Source organism: Panthera tigris, chromosome C2 (assembly GCF_018350195.1).
Source record: "Panthera tigris isolate Pti1 chromosome C2, P.tigris_Pti1_mat1.1, whole genome shotgun sequence".
In the NCBI taxonomy this organism is placed as follows: domain Eukaryota; kingdom Metazoa; phylum Chordata; class Mammalia; order Carnivora; family Felidae; genus Panthera; species Panthera tigris.
In genome coordinates this window covers 98,125,212-98,147,992 of record NC_056668.1, presented here as the reverse complement: position 1 = coordinate 98,147,992, position 22,781 = coordinate 98,125,212, and the positions used below count along the sequence as shown (strand labels likewise).

General features: G+C 34.2%; 1 long non-coding RNA gene across 1 annotated transcript; it reads right to left on the bottom strand.

The window, feature by feature from the left end:
- Window positions 1–106: 106 nt before the first annotated feature.
- On the bottom strand, window positions 107–6,928 carry LOC122230623. The gene is made up of 3 exons (XR_006207628.1): window positions 6,814–6,928; window positions 5,166–5,380; window positions 107–565 (listed from the first exon to the last, which is right to left on the bottom strand). It is a non-coding gene; the product is annotated as an uncharacterized LOC122230623 (long non-coding RNA).
- Between the last annotated feature and the right edge of the window lie 15,853 nt (window positions 6,929–22,781).

Below are 22,781 nucleotides of genomic sequence, written 5' to 3'. Positions count from 1 at the left end.
AAAAGATAAAACAACCCATGGTTTCTTTTCTATGTTCCAGCACCACAAAGGATGGTGTGGGCTTGAGAACAGTGTTTGCCAAATCACACTGAGCACCAGACCTGTTGATAATGGCATCTGGACCCCACTCTAGTCTAGGCTTTTAAGGTGGGGTAGTAACAGTTTCCCACCCCCCTCCACTCCCTGATACCTGGAGCGTGTTCTTGTAGCACTTTGCATTGCTTGGTGTAGTTCTAGTTTTGTCTTTCCTGTGCTAGTTGCTCTTTTAAATTGTGGCTATTTTCCTATTTTCAGAGACAGAGGAATCTATGCCTGGTTGCTGAATGCTATCCCTCCCTATGACCATTCCACTGCTTTGGAGTTTCCTTTGTTACAGTGTCTCTTGTTCTCTTTTGCTATTCTATCTTTAGTTGTGTAGAAGATGTTTAATGTGCCCTCAATTCTTCTTCAGGAGGAATTATTGTATAGTTATAATGTGATGTGTTTCATCCAGGAGGTGAGTTCAGGGCCTTCCTATGTTGCCATGTTAGACTGGAAACTGTTCAACTCCATGAATGGCTGTTCACTGAAAAACAAAAGTATCTCTAAACAAGGTTTTAAAAGATGGGAATTACTAGTTTTACTGAGCTTAGTTGCCATACTCACTTGCTATTACATGAACAGGCTTTGTCAGAGCATTTCTCTTAATATCATTTTCACATGGAACTATACTTGTAGAACATGTTTGATGTCAGTATGTTTTAATGATACCATTGGCCAATTACATCTGATATTGAACATAGAAGTGATTTTTATGCAACATAAGGTTGTTTTTCTTTTGGAAATTAAATGGAGAAATATATTCTTTGTCATATGATCTATTTTGATTTACAAACAGAAGATGTATAATTACTTAAAATTTACTGTTAATACTTAACTTCAAAGTTGTACTTTTTCTCTTAAAGTCCTGTATTCCTATTTTTAATATAAATTTTTATACTTAAATATTATGAATGCCTTGATGGAATAACCATACCTGCTGTGTGTGTTTGTATGTGTATCTATATATCATTTTATGGAACACATACAAACTTTGAAAATTAAGGTCAGAGAAGTGGTGAGATATTGGTGAAAGGGTACAAATTTCTGTTGTAAGATGAATAAGTTCTGGTGATATAATATATAGCATGGTGACTACAGTTAGCATGTTTTAGGTATAGAATATACAATAGTGTTAAGAAGAAGATCTTAAATGGCACCACTACATATGCAAAGTAGGAAATTATGTGAGGTAGTGAAGGTGTTACCTGTCAAAGTTTATATATGCTTTATCAAGTGCTTAAACTTACACAATGTTGTATATCATTTACATCTCAAAAAGTTAGGAAAAAAGAAAACGTTATGGTATATGAAAGAAGTCCATAACAAATACCACAAACTACTCCATTTATATGAAAGGTCCAGAATAGGGAAATTCATAGAGAATAAAAATAAAATAGTGTTGGTCTAGAGCTAGGAGGGTAGAGGGATGTGGGTAATAAGTGCTTATGTGTACAGGGTTTCCTTTTGGGATGTTATAAGTGTTTTATAATAGTGGTGATAGTAGTGCAATTCTGAATAAACTAAAATATACTGTACATTTACTTTTTTTATTTAAAAAATTTTATAATGTTCATTTTTGAGATACAGGGAGACACAGAATCTGAAGCAGGCTCCGAGGCTGTCAGCACAGAGTCCGGCGCGGGGCTCAAATTCATGGACCGTGAGATCATGACGTGAGCCAGTCAGACGCTTAACCAACTGAGCCACCCAGGTGCCCCAAATATAGTGTACATTTTAAACGGTGATTTTATTGCATGTATATCCTTCTACAATATAGCTATTTCTTTAAAAGGAAAATCGATGGAAGGATAGTTTCTATATATAATAATTTTGAATTGAATAACATTCAAGTTTAATTTTCTTAAAATAATCTACCCATGGGAAAAAGAAAATAGGAAAAAGAGAATGTAACTATTTTAATTACAGTAAACGTCATAGAGTTATCAATAATAATGAGGCTTCTAAAAAAAAGAGAATACCCAATGTGTATCCAGTAAGAACATTTAGCTAAATATGGCACATGAAAATGCATTTATTCTCCCTGCTAAAATGAAGGTAATGTATTGTAATGCATATAGTTCTAAGCAAAGTGTTTGACATAAAAATCATCATTTATTCTGATAGACCTGAATTGGATTGGTAAAATGAAATTGAAGAAAGTCAGAAGTGCAATGGAGAGTAGCAGTGGGCCAAAGGAAAAAAATATAAGGTATTATAAGATTCTCCATATGGACTGGCTATCCAATTCCTCTTATCCAAATTCTTCAGTTCAGCATATTCGCTTAAGCAGAAATTTTTGCAATATTTATTTTAAAAGCTGAACTATCCCAGACACAAAATCTTAAGCTATCTATATTTTAGAGGTCACTCAAAAATGTCAGGTCCCTTGTTCAATCACCCTAGAATAAAGCCTTACAGTGAACAAACCTTCTGATTGAAATACACTTTCCAAGGTTTTTCTTAATGACTTATTTTGAAATTTGAAAGGATGGCCATGAATTTTATTCCACTTGAGGAAATTTCTAATGGAAATATCAGAAAGCACAGTAGGCAGATAAAGGTGTCTGGAGAAACACTGACAATTCAGAGCATACAAGAAAATTTAAATCAAGAAAAACAATGCAACATATTGCATGTATTACATCCATGCAGAGAAGAGCAGTATTTTTCTGAATAATATATAGTCAAAGAACAAAATACTTTGGTCTTTTGCCCTAGACAGCAGGCAATGAAAGATAATTAAAGGAAACTTCAAATAGATACACACTCTGTCAAAGAAAAAATGAACATGGACAGTTGATAGAGGGACTTATCAACGAAGTCCTGAAAAGGATAGGAATTATCAGTTTGAAAGCATAATCCAAATAGCTAAATTTAAAACATTTAGAGAAGTCCTAAAAACTTAGAGTAAGACACAGGATTTAGGAATACCAAGAATTACAATCATAGTATCGTTGGTCTTCCAAATACTAGTAGTTAGAATACACAGAATAATTTAAAAACATTTTTCTATCAGGGAGTGAAGGAAAAAAAACCTGTTATATTTTCTAGCAGATATATATATGTAATTTATATACATATAAATTTATTTATCAGATTATAAGTATTTTCTTATAAATGATTAAGTGATTAATATTCCATTTTAGTTTTATTATTTCCTTTGCTGTGCAGAAGATTTTAATTTTTATGAAGTCCCAATAGTTTATTTTTGCTTTTGTTTCTCTTTCCTTAGAAGACATACCTATTAAGAAGGTGCTATGGCCGATGTCAAAGAGGTTACTGCCTGTGTTCTCCCCTAGGATTTTAATGGTTTCATGTCTCACATTTAGGTCTTTAATCCATTTTGGATTTATTTTTGTGTATGGTATAAGAAAGTCGTCCAATTTTCCCAACACTATTTGTTGAAGTGACTGTCTTTCCCACTTTGTCAAAGATTAATTGATCATATAATTGTGGGTCCTGCACAGCGAAGGAAAAAAGGCAACCTAAGGAATGGGAGAAACTATTTGGAAATGATATATCTGGTAAAGGGTTAGTGTCTAAAACATATAAAGAACTTCTACAAAACACAGCATCTAGTGAAACACAATACAAGTAAAAATGGGCTGAAGACATGAATAGACATTTTTCCAAAGAAGACCTACAGACGGCCAACAGGAACATAAAAAAATGCTCCTCGTCCTTCATAACCAAAATACAAATCAAAACTAAATGAGATATTACCTCACACCTGTCGGAATAGCTAAAATCAACAAAAGAAACAACAGATGTGGAGAAAGGGGACTCTCTTGCACTGTTGTAGGGAATGCAAACTGGTGCAGCCACCATGGGAAATGGTGTGGAGATTCCTTAAAAAGTTAAAAATAGAACTATCCTATGATCCATCAATTGTACTACTAGGTATTTACCGAAAGAATACAAAAATACTAATTCAAAGGGCTACATGCACGCCTATGTTTATAGCAGCATTATCTACAATAGCCAAATTATGGAAACAGTCCAAATGTCCATCAGCTGGTAAACAAAAGATGTGGTGCATATATGTATGGTGGAGTATTACTCATCCATAAAAAGAATGAAATCTTGCCATTTGCAAGGATATGGATGGAGCTAGAGAGTCTAATGCTATGCGAAGTTTAAGTCAGAGAAAGACATTTGCCATATGATTTCACTCATATGGGAAATTAAAGGAACAAGGCAAATGAGTATAGGGGGAAAAAGAGAGGGTGAACCAGGAAACAGACTGTTAACTCTAGAGAACTGATGGTTACCAGAGAGGAAGTGAGTGGCATAATGGGTGAAATAGGTGATGGGGATTGAGGAGTGCTCTTGTGATGAACACCGGGTGTTGTATATAAGTATCAAATCACTAAGCTGTACAATGAAACTAATTTAACACTGTATGTATTAAATGCAGTTAACACTGCAATTAAAAAAAAAGGTTTAATATTCCTAGCACCTTTTCTTCATAAGCTCCTGGAAGAGTGCAACCAGACCCAAGTGAAACAGTGAGACTGAGAAACAAAATAGTAAGTTTGCCTTTTGGGCAAATAAGACAAACAAAAAGTATATGTATTTAAACTATGACAGTACTAATAGGTCAAAATAAGAATTGGTGTTTGCAAATTTGTAGGTGAAACATAAAGCAGTATTATAACCAAACCTTGCAACATTGCACACAAGAAAAAAGAATCATAGTGAACTACATAGATAACACACCATGAAATTACTGATTCAATCAGAAAGTGTGATACAGCTAAGGAGTAAACAGAGACAGAAGCGTATTGTGTTGGGGTAAAAAAGCTAAATGTTCATCTCTAATTGATCAAAATAGAGATATAAAATTATCTGGAAATATCAAGGTAAGTACCAGGATAAAGGGATTACACCATAAGAAATTTTACCTTGTCATAGTAGAACTGATAACGTAGAAGGATGAGATGAGATTATTGTTAAGACTTATACTGCTAATTGTATATCTCTAAATAATAATTACATATGTATATATAATAATTACATAATTACTATTTATATATCTATATCTACTTACTATTTTAATAAAAATAAAATTTTTATGCATTTACCTTGTTATTTTCAAGCACAGTTGCTAACATAAGAAAGCTGTTCAATTTGATGTTAGCAGCATTTATTGGATTCAATGACTTTCTTTGGCTGATGACTTCTAGGTCCAACTGTGACTTGCTTTCTTAGCACACCTGTCAATCTTAACATTATCAATTTTGGTAGTCTATTTCTTTCTATTTCATTTCAGTCACAGACTTCAGTGAATCATAAGAAACTGTTAAACAGAAAAGGATATAACATTTCTCAAGTACGGTAATTGAACAATGTTAAAGAATAACTGCAGTAAAATGCTATTAATGTCAAAACAACCTTGGAAAAATATGGATTATTTCTTAAGTGACGGCCCATGCAATTTAAATAACTAAAGGAAAAAAATGTGACAATTACTATCATTAAAAAGTGACATCATCTGAATGTTTTTGAATACACATATGTTGCTAAAATACTATTAGGTTTTATTTCATAATCATACTAGGAAAACATTATCAATACTAGATACAGCTTTGTATCAGGAATATTCCATTCATACTAATGATCAGATATATAAATTAGTCTATATTTATGAAATACAGATATAAATCAGTCTACATTAAGGTTTGTGATTACATTGCAAATTTTTTTCTCTGATTTGGTGTCTATTCTTTTGGCAAATAACAGGAACTTGAAGTTGTATATAACTGGAGTTGATATGCACATTTCAAAGTTAAGAACAATTTGATAATTACTGCTAAATAAACAAAATGAAAGGGACTTTAACGATTTTGCTGCAAATCATTACCAAAATCTTACATTAAAGCAAGGGATAAGTAAGTACTTATTTGTATTAGTTGAATAGAGAAGAAAATTGATCCCTTACGTGTAAAGTAAATAATGAAAGAAAAAATACCTCAGAGGACACACAGAGAGAATGTATTCTATTTTGTTGATGATTATAAATTTTGCCAGGTTGAGTAAACTTATCTAGTGATAAAACACAGGGGATATGATGCATTTGAGTAATGCACTTAGCTTCCCTAATTCAGGCCTCCTGAGATTGTTTTGTAATTGGTATTTTCAAATAAGTAGTTCACTATTTTCTGCAAAGACCAAAGTGCTAAAGATTGTGTCAAAACATAGGAGGAACATACAAATATATAGATCCTTTGGCCTTCTATAAGGAGATGATCATTAAATTTTAATGTTTTATAGGCTTTCTTTAGAATCAGTTCTCAGATACTGAATTCAAAGTAAAATTATATTTAAAAGAAATAAAATACTTCCAAAAGTTTAAAAATAATTTAAAAAGAGAAGAGGCAATTTTGTTGATGGAAAAGATCAACATTTTGTCACTAAAACTGAAGATTTATCCACATTAGCATCCAAAATGAAGCATTTTTCCCACTGTCCCAGTAAACAAATACCCTTGTGATATTCTACATATATAAATAGGGGTTATAAGGCTTCCACACTTCAGCCACCATAGGTACAAGGACATTAGGGCCATATCCTCTGATTAAAAAGTCTGCCAAACATTTCTTTTATAGGTATCTCAGACATTTGAATTTCCATGTAAAAGACTTCATTAGGACACTGCTTATAGACAGAGAAGATGTTGTTAAAAGATGTTAAAATTTTGATCTGTGGACTGTTAAAATTGAAAGTACTCACTGTGTTAAAAGATTGGCAATATCTCTAACTTTGCCTTAGCCCACGCGAATGACTAGAACAAGGCCTTTCCTGGGTCTCTAGATTTGGAAATTGTCAAGAATTTCTGATAACAAGAATCCATATCTGCAAAGACACAAGAACTTGCCTGAGAAAACAAACTCCATATATGTGAACTTGAAGAAATGGAGGTGTGGATTAGGATTTTTCAACATTCACATATACCTTTATGTAGGTAAAGAGATTGGAGAATAGAAATTTATGAGTGTGGTTATTAAGCAACTAAATGTAATAGAAAATCTGTACAGTGGGAAATTTTGAAAATGTTATTCAGTTGTAGATTTTATACATATTTTGCTGTTGTTTCCTTTGTGTAGCTGAGTTTATAAGACTTAACTTTATAAACTTGAACTAAATATATTCTAATACAACCACAATTTTGTGTGTGTGGGTAGTGAAGACAATATGAATGACAGATATTATGCAGTGATATAAAAGCTTATAATCTGCAGAATTTATAATTTTTATTTTTCAATTATATTTTAGGAAATAGTTAAATATGATTTATGCATTTTTCCATGTTAAATACATTTTATGGTTATTTGTAAAGAAAATATGTGCCAGTTTACACATACAAGGACACTTGCAGAAACTACCTTGAACACTCTCCACCTAACTTGCTAATAGCAGGCTTCATCCCTGTGCTCTTCTGTGGGTCCATCCCTTCTAACCAGCTCTCAGCAGTTTTCCAAAGATGGTACAGGCATCCTCCAAGCATATCAGTCCAAACTTTACTAACACCATGACCGGCCACCACAAACATGACCTTGGCAAGAGTCCATCGAAAGCCATACCACAGACATGACAGTGTACAAGCAGCCCAGAGGCAAATATGACTTTGAAGTAACCCTTTCCCTGGGGAGTAGGGAAGATACCCACCTAAACCACTCTTACTGTGGCCCCAACACTGGACAGGAAGTAGACATCTGTTCTGAGAGTAGGCCCTGCCTACAAAAAAAAAAAAAAAGATTATCAGAGGACAACATAGGGATTATGTCCTACAGTTCTATACAATGGTAGCTATGGCAAATGCCTTGTCTGAATCAACTCTGGCCCGAAGTTACTCTAGACTACTAGTCATTAACAATAAAGGAACTAGGGGTGCCTGAGTGGCTCAGGTGATTAAGCATCCAACTGTTGATTTCAGCCCAGGCCATGATCTCATGGTTCATGAGTGAGCCCAGCATCAGGTTCCATGCTGATGGTGTGGAGCCTGCTTGTGATTCTCTCTCTCTCTCCCTCCCTCCCTGCCCCTTCAGCAGCCCCTCTCAAAATAAATAAACTTAAAAATTATTTTAAAAATACAGGGACTAAAACCTTCCCCACAACAGGCAACAAGCGCAATTGTACATGACTGGACTAAAGACAAACAGCTCAGCCACAAAGCACACAACACACATCGGAGATAACTCTGAAGTGCCAGGTTCTGGTTGATAGGAAACATTTTACTACGGGGCATTATAGGACATCATACTCAAAAGGACACTACTTACAAGAATAGGAGACTTAGCTGACTTTCTTAAAACATTCCTCTGTCTCATCATTTTGTCTGTTCTATATGTCCCAAATGAAAGACAGGACAAAATCATAGCAGGAGAGGTAAACAAAGATAAGTGATACATAGGAGAGAGAACTTAAAGTAATTGTCATAAAGATACTCACTGGACTTGAGAAAAGAGTGGAGGACTCTGTGAGACCCACAATAAAGAGAAAATATAAAAAAAAGAACCAATCAGAGATGAAGAATTCAATAATTGAAATTAAAAATACACTAAAGGGAATAAATAGCAGATTAGAGGAAGCAGAAGATACATGAGTGACTTGAAGGACACAGTAATGAAAAGGAACCAACCTGAAGAAGGAGAAAGAAATAAAGAATAAAAAAATGAGAATAGATTAAGGGAACTCAGCAACACCACCAACATAATATCATTTGCATTATAGGAATTGCATAAGGAGAAGAGAGAAAAGTGGGCAGAAAATGTATTTAAAGAAATAATAGCTGGCAACTTCTTGAGTCTGGGAAAGGAAACAGAAATCCAGATCCAGGAGGCACAGAGTGCCCCTAACAAAATCAACTACAGGAGGTCCACACCGATGTATAGTAATTAAAATTGCTAAAAGACTGACAAAGGGAGAATTTTAAAAGGGGCAAGGAAAACAGTTACATAGAAGCAGAACCCCATAAGGCCTATCAGCTGTTTTTCATCATCAACATTGCAGACCAGAAGGGAGTGGCATGATGTATTCAAAGTGATTAAAGAAAAAACCTGCAACCAAGAATACTCTAACAAGTAAGGCTATCATTCAGAATAAAAGAAATAGTTTCCTAGACAAAGATTAAAGGAATCATCACCAATAAAGCAGCCTTAGAAGAAATGCAAAAGAGGATTCTTTGGGAAGGAAAGACCATAAACAGGAGTAAGAAAAATAGGAAACACAAAAGCAGTAAAATTAAGTATATCTATAAAAATCAGTCAAGGGATTCACAAAATAAAAGGATGCAAAGTATGATACCATATACCTAAAATATGGCAGGGAAAGGAGTAAAAATTTAGTGCTTTTAGAATGGGTTCAAACTTAAGTGACCATCAACTTAATATGCTCAAGATGTTATATACAAACTTAATGGTAACCATAAATCAAAAATTAATATTTGCAAAAAAATTAAGAGAAAGGAATTCATGTATATCAATAAACAAAGCCAGCAAACTGTGAGAGAAGGGAGCAAGAGAAGAACTACAGAAACAACTATAAAACAAGTAGCAAAATGGCAATGAGCATCTACCTATCAATAATTACTTTGAACATAAATGGACTAAATGCTCCAATCAAAAGGCATAGGGTGATGAAATGGATAAAAACGTAAGACCCATCTAGATGTTGCCTACAAGAGACTCATTTCAAATCTAAAGACACATGCAGAATGAAAATAAAGTGATGGGAAAGCATTCATCATGCAAATGGAAGTGAAAAATAAAAGCCAGGATGGCAATAATTACATTGGAGAAAATAGACTTTAAAACAAAGACTATAACAAAAGATAAAGGACTATATAATCATAAAAGGAACAATCCAACAAGAAGATATAACATTTATAAATATTTATGCACCCAACAGTGAAAGAACCCAAATACAAAAAGTAGCTATTAACAAACATAAACAAAGTAATCAATAGTACAATAGTAGGGGACTTTAAAATCCTACTTAAATCATTGTATAGATGATCCAAACAGAAATCAACAAAAAAGTGACTTGGAATGACATATTGGAACAGATGGATCTAACACATGTATTTAGAACATTCAATGCTAAAACAGTGTAATACACATTGTCTTCAAGTGCACATGGAATATACTTCATAATTGACCACATGTTAGATAACAAGCCTCAACACATTAAAAACGATTAAAGACATACAATGCATCATTTCTGACAACAATGCTATAAAACTAGAAATCAACCACAAGAAAAAATCTGGAAAGAACACAAATACATGGAGACTAAATAGCATGCTACCAAACAATGAATGAGTCAACCAAGAAATCAAAGAGAAAGTTAGACATACACAGAGACAAATGTAAATAGAAACACAATCATCCAAAATCTTTGGTATGCAACAAAAGATGTTCTAAGAGAGAAGTTTATAACACAGGCTTATGTCAAGAAGCAAGAAAGATCTCAAACAACCTAACCTTACATTTAAAGAAACTAGAAAAAGAAAAAACAAAACACAAAAGCAGTGAAAGGAAGGAAATAATGAAGATTAGAGCAGAACTAAATGACATCTAAACTAAAACACCACCACCACACAGGACAACAGATCAATGAAAGCAGGAGCTAGTTCTTGGAAAAGTTTGACAAAATTCATAACCCTTTGCCAGACTTATCAAAAAGAGACAGAGGACAAAAACAAACAAAATCAGAAAACAAAGAAGAGAAATAAAAACAAACATAACATAAATACAAAGAGAATATTATGAAAAATCATATGCCAACAAACTGGACAACTTAGAAGAAATGGACAAATTCTTAGAATCATACAACTTCCAAAAATAAATCAGGAAGAAATAGAAAATTGGAATGGATTGTTTACCACCAATAAAATTGAATCAGAAATAAAAAACTGGCAACAAACAAAAGTCCAGGACCAGATAGCTTCACAGGTGAATTGTATCAGGTTTTTTGTTTTTTTGTTTTTTGTTTGTGTTTGTTTTTTAAAGAGAGAGATAGTGTGAGTGGGGAGTGAGAGAGACAGCGAATCTTGAGTAGGCTCTGTGCTCAGTGTAGAGCCCAATGCAGGGCTTGATCCCTCATGACTATTACTTTTTCTTCCTAAACTATCTCCAAAAATAGAAGAGGAAGGGGACTTCCAAATTCATTCTATGAGGCTAGAATTACCTTGATACCAAAACCAGATAAAGACATTACAAAGAAACAAAAAGGTGGGAGGGGGGGGACTACCTGATATATATCTGATATATATATATCTGATATATATAGATGGAAAACTCTCAACAAAATATTAGCAAATTGAATCCAATAATACAGTAAAAAGTCATTCACCATAATGAAGTGGGATTTATTCCTGGGTTGCAAGTGTGGCTCAATATTTGCAAATTAATGTGATATATCAACAAGAGGAGGATAAAACTACATGATCATTTTAATACATGCAGAAAAAGCATTTGACAAAGTAAAACATCCATTATGATAAAAAAAAAAAACTGCAACAAGGTAAGTTTAGAGGGAATATACCTCAACATAATAAAGGCTGTATATGAAAAACCCACAGCTAACATCATTTCAATGGTGAAAAACTGAGAGCTTTTCCCCTAAGGTCAGGCACAAGGCAAAGATATCCACTGACAACTTAAAAAATTAATTAATTTATTTTGAGACACAGAGAGAGTGAGCATAAGCAGGGGAAGGGCAGAGAGAGACAGAGAGAGAGAACCCCAAGCAGGCTCCATCCTGTTAGCACAGAGACCAACACGGGGCTTGATTTCATCAACCACGAGATAGTGACCTGAGCCAAAATCCAGAGTAGTATTGCTTAACTGATAAAGCCACCCATGTACCTGTACTATCAATGCTTTTATTCAATATAGCATTGGACATCCTAGCCAAAACAGACAAGAAAAAAAAATAAAAAGCATCCAAATTGGTAAGGAAGAATTTAAACTTTCACTATTTGCAGCTGACATGATACTACTATACATAGAAAATCCTAAAGATTCCACCAAAATCTCCTAGAATTTACACATGAATTTAGTAAGGTTGCAGGACATAAAATCAATATTCAGAAATCTGTTGCAGTTCTACACATTAATACTGACATATCAGGAAAAGAAATTAAGAAAACAAGCCTATTTACAACTGCACCTAAAATAATAAAATACCTAGTGATAAACTTAACAAAGGAAGTGAAAGACCTGTATTCTGAAAAGTATAAAACGGTGAGGAAGGAAATTAAAGATGACAAATGGACAGATATTCCTTGCTCATGGATTGGGAGAACAAATATTATTTAAATGGTCATACTACCCAAAGCAATCTACAGATTATATGTAATCCCTGTCAAAATACCAACAGCGCTTTTTATAGAACTAGAACAAATAATTCTAAAACTTGTATGGAATTGCAAAAAGCCACCAAATAGCTAAAGCAATCTTGAAAAAAGAACGAAACTGGAGGTATCACAATCTCAGATTTGAAGTTATACTACAAAGTTGAAGTAATCAAAAGTAAGATAATGACACAAAAGCAGACACATAGATCAATGGAACAGAATAGAGCCCCCAGAAATAAACCCACAATTACATGGTCAATTAATCTATGACAAAGAAGGCAAGAATATGCATTGGGAAAAAGGCAGTATCTTCAACAAATGATGCTGGGAAAACTGAACACCTACATGCAAAGAAGGAAACCGGACCCTTTTGTTACACCATACACACACACACACACACACACACACACACACACACACACACACACACAAACTCAAAATGGATTATGAACCTAAATGAGAGATCTGAAACCATAAAAATCCTAGAAGAGACAGCACAGGCAGTAATTCTTCTTACATGGGCCATAGCAACTTTTTTCTGAATATGTCCCCTCAAGCAAGGGGAATAAAAAACAAAAGCAAAAATAAACTATTGAGACTATATCAAAATAAAAAGCTTCTGCATAGCAAAGGAAACAGTCAAAAAAAGGCAATGTACTGAAATGATATTTGCAAATGATATATTTGATATACAAAATATATAAAGAACTTATACAACTGAATACCAAAAACCAGATAATCCAATTAATAAATGTGAAGATGTGAACAGACATTTCTCCAAAGAAGACAAACAGCCAAAAGACACATGAAAAGACGACCAACATCAATCATCACCAGGGAAATGCAAATCAAAACTATAATTGGATATCATCTCACACCTGTCAGAATTAAAACAAAACACAGGACATGACAAATATTGGCGAGGATGTGGAGAAAAAGGATCCATGCATTGTTGTAAATATTATTTAACAAACCCTTTTATTTAACAAATTTGAGTGGTTCAAGTGGTCAAATTCTTCAAAAATAACCTATATCTTCACCATATTTTATACACATGAAAAGTAAATGTAAATATTTAAAAAAAAAACTTTAACAAACTTGAATGGTCAAAATGGTCAAATTCTTTTTTAAAAAAAACCCTACATCTTCACCTCATTCTGACACAAGGTGAAATAAAATATTTATAATAGGTTGATATCTATTTAAAGAAACTGAGTATGAAAACTCTCACATAAGAAAATTCACAGATCACTATTTTGTCAAATTCAATTTCAATTAAGCCTTAATGGAAAAAAAAACATACATACACACACAACAACAATCTTATACAAACTCTTCCAGAATAGAGGACACTTTCCAACTTCTTTTGTGAGGCTTAAGAAGCCAATTTTGTATTTTCAACTTGCCATGTTGCTAAGGTAGTAATACTTTCATCATCCTAGCCTCCCTGAGTTATTACAATGGACAGAATTCCTTCTCTGAACCATGCTGTGTATGTAGTGTGAATATGAAATAGATATTTGTAGTGTATGTTTAGTCATTCAGATTTTGAGATTTTTGTTATTTCAGCATAATTTATCTCATCCTGGTACTGATTCCGAATGTGGAGAGAAAATTAAAGAGATTGGTAGTATAATATTCCATAGTGGAATCTGCATGGATTAAAGACATAAATGTTAAAGATAAAATGAAAAAATATATATAAAACAATATATTGTTCTAGAGAAAATAATTTCTTTTTTAAAAATGTGTTTATTTTGAGAGAGAGACAACATGCAAGCAGGAGAGGGACAGAAAGAGAGGAAGAGGGAGAGGGAGAGAATCCCAAGTAGGGTTGCCACTGTCAGCACAAAGCCCGATGTGGGCTCAAATCCACAAACCATGACCTCATGACCTGTGCCAAAGTCAAGAGTCAGACGTTTAAACAACTGAGCCACCCAGGCACCCTAGAGAGAAGAATTTCTGAAGCTAAGTCACAAGTGCATAAACCACACAAAAGATCATAATAGTTATATCATGATTTTCACATTTCATTGAAGATAGATAATAGACAATTTGCAGAATATGACAATATGTTTACATCAAAAACAGACAGGAAACTAATATCTAAAATATAAAGAGAAAATACAATAAAGAAATGGGCAAAATATACCAACAATTTACAGAAGAGGAAATACAATAAATACCACAAAAAAGTGATGTTCAAATGGATTGGTAACTAGAAAAATGCAAATTATATCATGAAAAATAAATCTTTGTTCACTCACCTGACTAGTAGTATAGAAATTAGAAATAATATTTTGTTCATGCCTAGCAACTGAAAGAGTGATTGGAACTAGATATGTAGGTGTTGAATAATTAAAGCTGAATAATGCAAAATTTGGCAGGCAATGTGATTCAGAAACACACACTATTGGTAAGGGTTCGGTGCAGTCGTCTGAAGACAAACCTGTGAGTGCTTACTCAAATTAAATATAATTGATGATCCCAAAGTCCTATCTGAGAGAAAGGCATGCATATGTTCATAAGGGGGCATATGTGAAGCTGTTCCTTCTAGCACTGCAGTGGTTAGGAGGAGTTGGAAGCCATCTAGAAACACTTAATAGCTATCTTGAAAGATCAATACATTTTAGTTTTTCTTGTTACTTATTTTTCTTCTTTTTAAAAATCAGTGTAAAAGGAATAATGTGTAGCCTGTAACGCATTCTAGGAATTTGTCGTTTTCCCCAAAAACATTATTGTATTTAACTGTATATATACTTCTGTATTTAAAAGTATTTTCTCCTATGTGTATATATGTGTATAAAAGGCAGAGATCAGAGAAATACATTCCAATAATATTTTGAGAAATTAAAGAGGCTAAGTAGACAACTGCTTTCCTCTTCTCACTGCATATTTACTATATTATTAAATGTTATTTGTGGACTTGAGTTTGTAAATATTTTTATTCTCCTCAACTGTTCTCCACCAATAACTTAAATTTCTCCTTTTCTTCCTTCGCATACCTCTCTCGCTTCATTTCTTCACTTTCATCTCTCTTACCCATCTGGCACGTTGCATTCTTTAAAATTACCTCTTTCATATGGAGATCAAAATCACATACAATTCAGAAGTTATTCAATGCCTTTATTGAAGTTACTGAAAATCAAAAGTGAGTCAGTTACATAATAGATGTTGGATTACTAGTCAAGAGGACTTCTGCCAAGATACAGGCAATGAACACAATTTGTTTATAAAATCTTCCCAATACATCACATTCACTAGCACTTTCTGAATAAATATTTCACAATAAATCAATTGTGAGCTAGAATCCAATTAGTAAAATCTATTCACATAAATGTACGAATTAAATAGAAGTTTCCCTACACATAGGGTAACAGCACAAGCATTTCCCAAGAGAAATAAAAATACCTTGCAGACATCTAGTTAATATAAAAGTTATTTTTTCCATTAAAAAGCTATACAAAGCATCTAATACCTAATGAAGTGTACTGTAATTTCAATATCACCTAGGGGAGTAATTATTTGTCAGGGATTTCTAATAGTAACTAATCAAAGCAGCTTTTGAAAATAACATAAGAGGACTTCTGGGGAAGATGATAGAGTAGAAAGATCCTAGGCTCACCTCATCCCAGGGACACACCTAGATAACACTCACATCGGTGTAAATAACCTGGAAAATGACCTAAAGACTGGCAGAACAGATTCTCCACAGCAAAATGTAGAGAAGAGGCCAAATGAAAAATGGAAGGAATGGGAGGGACGTGACCAGGAACCAAGCTGGCCCAGGAGACTTTGAGAGACAGGGACACTACAGGCAAAGAGAAGGGTGCCCACATGAGGCAACCCAGGCACAGAAACCCCACACGGGGAAGAGGAAGCCCTATAATATTTGGGCTTGACAACCAGAGGAGCTTAACTTCTTGAGTTCTTACAATCAGTGGTGCTAAATATCTGGAATTTAAAAAATCAGGGATGATTTAAAAAAAAAAAAAAAAAAAAGGACTCCCTGCCCTTAAAGAGATGACATAACAAACAGCCCTCCTAAGATACAGCATTCAGGCAGTAATTTGAAAACCACCTGGAATATAAACAAAGGAAATGCATTTACTAATCTCAGAAAGTGTGCGGGAAGAGCAGTGATCTTTAAGAGACTTATGCAGGAACAAAAGAGATGGCAGGCATGATATCTCCCCTGCCCCAGCCTAAATACAGGGATACCTGCGGAAACCAGAAGATCATGAACATTCTCCATCTAACCTGCTAACAGTGAATCCAATCTGGATACTCACCTGTGTACCTACCCCCTCTAACAGTTCTACCCCCTCAGCAGTTCTCTAAAGCAGCTCCAATTCCCCTCTAATAGCAGCTCTGTCTCTGCATTCTCCTGTGGCCAACCCTTGGTGGTTCTCCAAAGCTACTCCAGGTCCCCTCCTACAGCAAACCTGTGCCAACTAAGCTAATACCACTCACCCTTCCCCTGTATTATCTTGCAGTCTGCTCCTTCCAACACAGACTTGGCGGGAGTCCATACAAAGCATGGCAGTATGCAAACAGCCCTGACAGTGGCTGGCATCTCTCCAAAGTGACTCTTGTCCTGAAAGGATAATGACACACACCAGTCTGACTGCAGCCCCAGTACTGCACTGGGGAAAGACATCTTGTCTGACTGAAGTCACTGCCCAACAGAAAAATCTTGAAGGACCTCATAGGGAGAGTGCCCTGCAGTTGGGTGTGACTGCAGCTCTGGCAAACACCTGGTCTGACCAAACTCAAGCCCAAGTCAGCCCCAGACTGGCACACTGACACAGGGACCAAACCCTTCACAAAACTGGCAAAGATAGCCATTGCAAATGACTGAAATGAAGGCAAAAACAACTCAGCTGCAAGAGTAGGGTGCACACACAAACATAAGAGAAATCCCTGTAGCTCCAGGTTCTGATGAACAGGAATACTGCATTTCAGGATACCACAGGACCTCTTCAAAAGGCCACCACTTGCCAGAGCAAGTACTTACATAAGTGTACATATGAGGAGACAGAGGATATGCCCCAAATTAAAGAAAAGGACAAAATCATAGCAAGAGAACTAAATGCAACCAAGATAAGCAACATGCCTGTTGAAGAACTTCAGGCAATGGTCATAAAGATACTGGAATTGAGAAAAGAGTGGAAGACCTCCGCGAGATCCTCAACAAAGAGAAAACATAAAGAATGAACAAGAGAAGAAGAATTCAATAACTGAAAATAAAAATATACTAGTCCCTTTAGACTAAATAGATTAGAGGAAGCAAAAGAACTATAGATATGCAGAAGGAGAAGAGAGAGAAGAAGTGGCAGAAAATGTATCTGAAGAAATAATAGCTATAAACTTCCCAAATCTGGGGAAAGCAAAAACAAAAACAAACAAACAAACAAAAACAGAAGTCTGGATCAAGGAGGCACAGAAAAGCACCACACTCCACCCTGCCAAATAAACCTAAAGAGGTCCACACCAAGACACACACTAACTAAAATGACAAAACAAATTATAGAGAATTATAAAAGCAGCCAGAAAAAAAAATTACACACAAGGGAAATTCCGTAAGGCTATCAGCTGTTTTTCAGCAGAAACTCTGCAGGCCAGAAGGGAGTGACATTATGTATTCAAGATGATTAGAGGGGAAAAAAATCTGTAATTAAGAATACTCTATCCAGAAAAGCAATCATTCAGAATAGAAGGAAAGATAAAGAGTTTCCTAGACAAAGATTAAAGGCATCATCACTAGTAGACCAGACTTAGAAGAAATGTTAAAGGGGATTCTTTGCATGGAAAGGAAAGACCATAAGAAGTAAGAAAAGTAGGAAGCACAAAAGCAGTAAAATTAAAAATATCTATAAAAATCAGTCAAGGGATACACAAAATAAAAAATTGTAAAGTCTGACCCCATATACCTAAGACATAATGGGGGGGAAGTAAAATGTAGTGTTTTTAGAACGGGGTTTGAATTTAAGTGACCATCAACTTAACACAGACTGCTAAATGCTTAAAATGTTATGTACAAACATAATGTAACCACAGATCATAAACCACTAATAAATATGCAAAAAAGTAAAGATAAAGGAATCTAAGTCTATCACTAAAGAAATCCAGCAAACCCTGAGAGAAAAGAGTAAGATAGGAAAAGAGAACTACAAAAACAACCACAAAAACAATAACCACAAAACACAGTACATACCTATCAATAATTACTTTGAATGCAAATGGACTAATGCTCCAATCAAAATACATAGGGTAGTGAAATGGATAAAAATGCAGACCCATCTATATTCTGCCTACAAGAGACTTCTCTCAGATCTAACGACACAAGCAGAATGAAAATAAAGTGATGGAAAAGCATTTATCACACAAATGAAATAAAAAAGCTGGGCAGGATAATTACATTGGAGAAAAAATAGATTTTGAAACAAAAACTGTAACAAAAAATAAAGGACACTACACAATCATAAAACAAATAGTCTAAGAAAATATGATATTTGTAAATATTTATGCACCCAACATGAAACACCCAAATGCATACACCAGCTATTAACAAACATAAGCAAAGTAATCAATAGTAATGAAATAATAGTAGGGGACTTTGACACCCCACTTAAATTATTGGATAGATCATCTAAACAGAAAATCAACAACAAAAAAAAAACCCCAGTGCCTTTGAACGACACATTGGAACAGATGGATTCGACACATATATTCAGAACATTCAATGCCAAAACAGTGGAATACACATTGTCTTCAAGTTCACATGAAATACATTTCAGAATAGATCACGTTAGGCAACAAAAAAAGCCTCAACAAATTAAAAAAGATTGAAGTCATATGACACATGCTTCCTTTCCAACCACAATGCTATAAAACTAGAAATCAACCACCAGAAAAAGATCTGGAAAGAACACAAATATAGAGAGGTTAAATAACATACTAGTAAACAATGAATGAGTCAAACAAGAAATCAAGGGAGAATTAAAAAAAATACACACAAATGAAAACGAAAACACAATGGTACAAAATCATTGGGATTCAACAAAAGTTGTTCTAAGAGGGAAGTTTACAGCAACATAGACCTATCTCGAAAAGCAAGAAGATGTCAAATAAACAATCTAACTTACATTTACAGGAACTAGAGAGGTGCTTGGGTGGCTCAGTTGGTTAAGCATCTGGCTTCGGCTCAGGTCATAATCTTGCGGTTTGTGGGTTCAAGCCCCATGTCAGGCATTTTGCTGGCAGTTCAGAGCCTGGAGCTTGCTTCGGATTCTGTGTCGCCCTCTTTCTCTGCCCCTCCCCCCCTCTCAAAAAATGAATAAACGTTGGAAAAAGAAATTCTGAAGGAACTAAAAAAAGAACAGAACCCAAAAGTAGTAAAAGGAAGGAAATAATACAGACTAGATCAGAAATAAACAGAAACTAAAAAGAAAAATAAAACAGAATGGGTCAATGAGAGCAGGATCTGGCTCTTTGAAAACATCAACAAAATTAATAATCCTTGGCCAGACTCATAAAAAACGAGAGGGTATGCAAACAAAATGCAAAAGAAAGAGGAGAATTAAAAACAATGCAACAGAAATACAAAGAACTATAAGAGAATATTATGAAGAATTGTATGCTAACAAACTGGACAACCAGAAGAAAGGATAAATTCCTAGAAACATATTCCCTCCTGAAACATAATTAAGAAGAAACAGAAACTTTGGACAGATGGACCTCCAGCAATAAAACTGAATCAGTAATCAAAACACTCCCAACAACCAAAACTCCAGGACCAGATGGCTTCACAGGTGAATTCTACCAAACGTTTAATACCCATTCTTCTCAAACTATTCCAAAAAAAATAAAAGAGTAAGGAAAGCTTCCAAATTCCCTCTATGAAGCCTGCATTACCATGATACCAAAGTCAGGTCATGATCTCACTGTTCATGGGATCAAGCTCCACATCAGGCTCTGTGCTGACAGTGCAGAGACTGCTTGAGATTCTCTCTCTTTCTCTCTCTGCACCTCCCCTGCTCTCTCCTTCTCTCTCAAAAATAAATAAATAAACTTAAAAAAAAAGATAGTTCATAAAGTTTTATTTTCCACAATCTACCAATTAGGTCATGCCATGAAACCAATCATATTGATAATGCAATTTTGAATATGTTTCTAATCACTCTGTTTTATGCTTAATGTTTATTATTAGTTTTAGTCATACAACCTTTAAATGGGGTTATATTTTGTCCCCATTTTACAGATGGGTGAAGTGGGATGAAGACCTTGTCTCACTCATTGTTATGGAGATGATTTCAGTAAATTAAAATTTGAATCCTGGACATTTAAAAATACCATCTTGTGGCAAAGACAATCTCTTCAACAAATGGTGCTGGGAAAACTAGACAGCTACATGCAAAAGCAAAAACTAGAGCACTTTATACCATACACAAAAATAAACTCAAAATGGATTAAAGACCTAAATGCGAGCCTTCAAAATAATAAAAACCTAGAAGAGAACAAAGGTGATCATTTCTTTGACACTGGCCATAGAAACATTTTTTCTAGCTATGTCTCCTCTGGCAAGGGAAGCAAAAACAAAAGTAAACTATTGGGACTATACTAAAATAAAAAGCTTTTGCACAGTGAAGCAAACTATTAACAAAACACAAAAGGAACGCACTAAATGGGAGAAGATATTTGTAAATGATATATCTGATAAGGGGTTAGTATCCAAAATATATAAAGAGCATATAACTTAACACAAAAAAAGCAAACAATCCAATTAAAAACAGGCAGAGAATATGAAAAGACATTTTCCAAGGAAGACATACAGATGGTCAACAGACTCATGAAAATATACCCAATGTCTCTAATCATTAGGAAAATACAAATCAAAGCCACAATGAGATATTATCTCATGCCTGTTAAGTGGTTAAAGTAAAAAACAAAACAAAACAAAAACAAGAAATAAAGGAAAAATTGTGCACGGTTAGCTGGAATGCAAACTGGCACAACCACTATGGAAAACAGTATAAAGGTGTCTCAAAAAATAAAAAATAGAATTACCATACGACTTATTAATTCCACTACTGGCTATTTACCCAAAGAAAATCAAAACACTAATTTGAAAAGATATATGCTCCTCCATGTTTATTGCAGCATTATTTACAATAGCCAATACATGGAAACAACTCAAGAGTCCACTGATAGATGAATAAAGAAGAGTGGTATACACAAACATACACACACACACACACAAAATGAAATATGATTCAGTCATAAAAAAGAATGAAATCTTGCAATTTGCAACAACATGGACCTAGAGGTTATAATGCTAAGTAAAATAAGTCAAGAAAAGACAAATACCATATTATCTCACTCATATGTGGAATTAAAAAAAAAAACACAAAACAAATGAAGCAAAAAAAAAGGGGAAACTAAAAAACAACTTAAAAATGGAGAACTAATGGCTGTCAGAGGTGAGGTGGGTGAGGGGAATGGGTGAAATAAAGGATATTAAGAGTATCTTTATCTTAAAAATAAAGTATTCTTATCTTGACGAGCACTGAGAAACATAGAATTGTTGAATCATTATATTGCACACCTGAAACTAATATAACACTGTATGTTGATTATTCTTGAATTTGAAAAAATTCTAATAAATTAAAATTAAAACATAAAAAGACCACTTTGTAATGTAACATAAGCCAATATACATCATAAGCCAATCTGGAAACAAGTTTGGTAATTCACTACCATGAGAAATTAAAACGTGTTTAAGAGACTTGTATGTGCACATACAGAGAAACTATGTATAATAACTAAACGTCATCAGTAGGAAAATGGAAAAACAAGTTATGGTATATCTCTACAATTGAATCTATACAATCTATACAATGGAATACTACTCATCAGTAATAGGAACAAACTATTGCTATATACAACATGAAAAAATTTCAAAATCCTTTTCTAGAATAAAAGAGGACATAAAGAAAAGATTGCATATGTTATTATATTTTTATAAAATTTTGGAATATGTCATCAATTCAATGGTGGCACAGATCTGATCAGTTTTGGCTTGAGAATGGGATAGTGAAGGGTGTATATTAATAGGGCCATAAGAATCTGTAGGATTTGATAGAAATATTTAGTACCTTGAATATGATGATGGCTTAAAATGTTATATCAAAAATGCAGAATTTAAATATATGCAGTTTATTGTACATAAACTAAACCTCATTAAAGCTTTAAAAGCATTAAAGAACTTAGGTAAACCTGAAATCTGACATCTGTGACCTACATTACAAGCCTGAAGTTTTCTATTTTCTTGAAACTT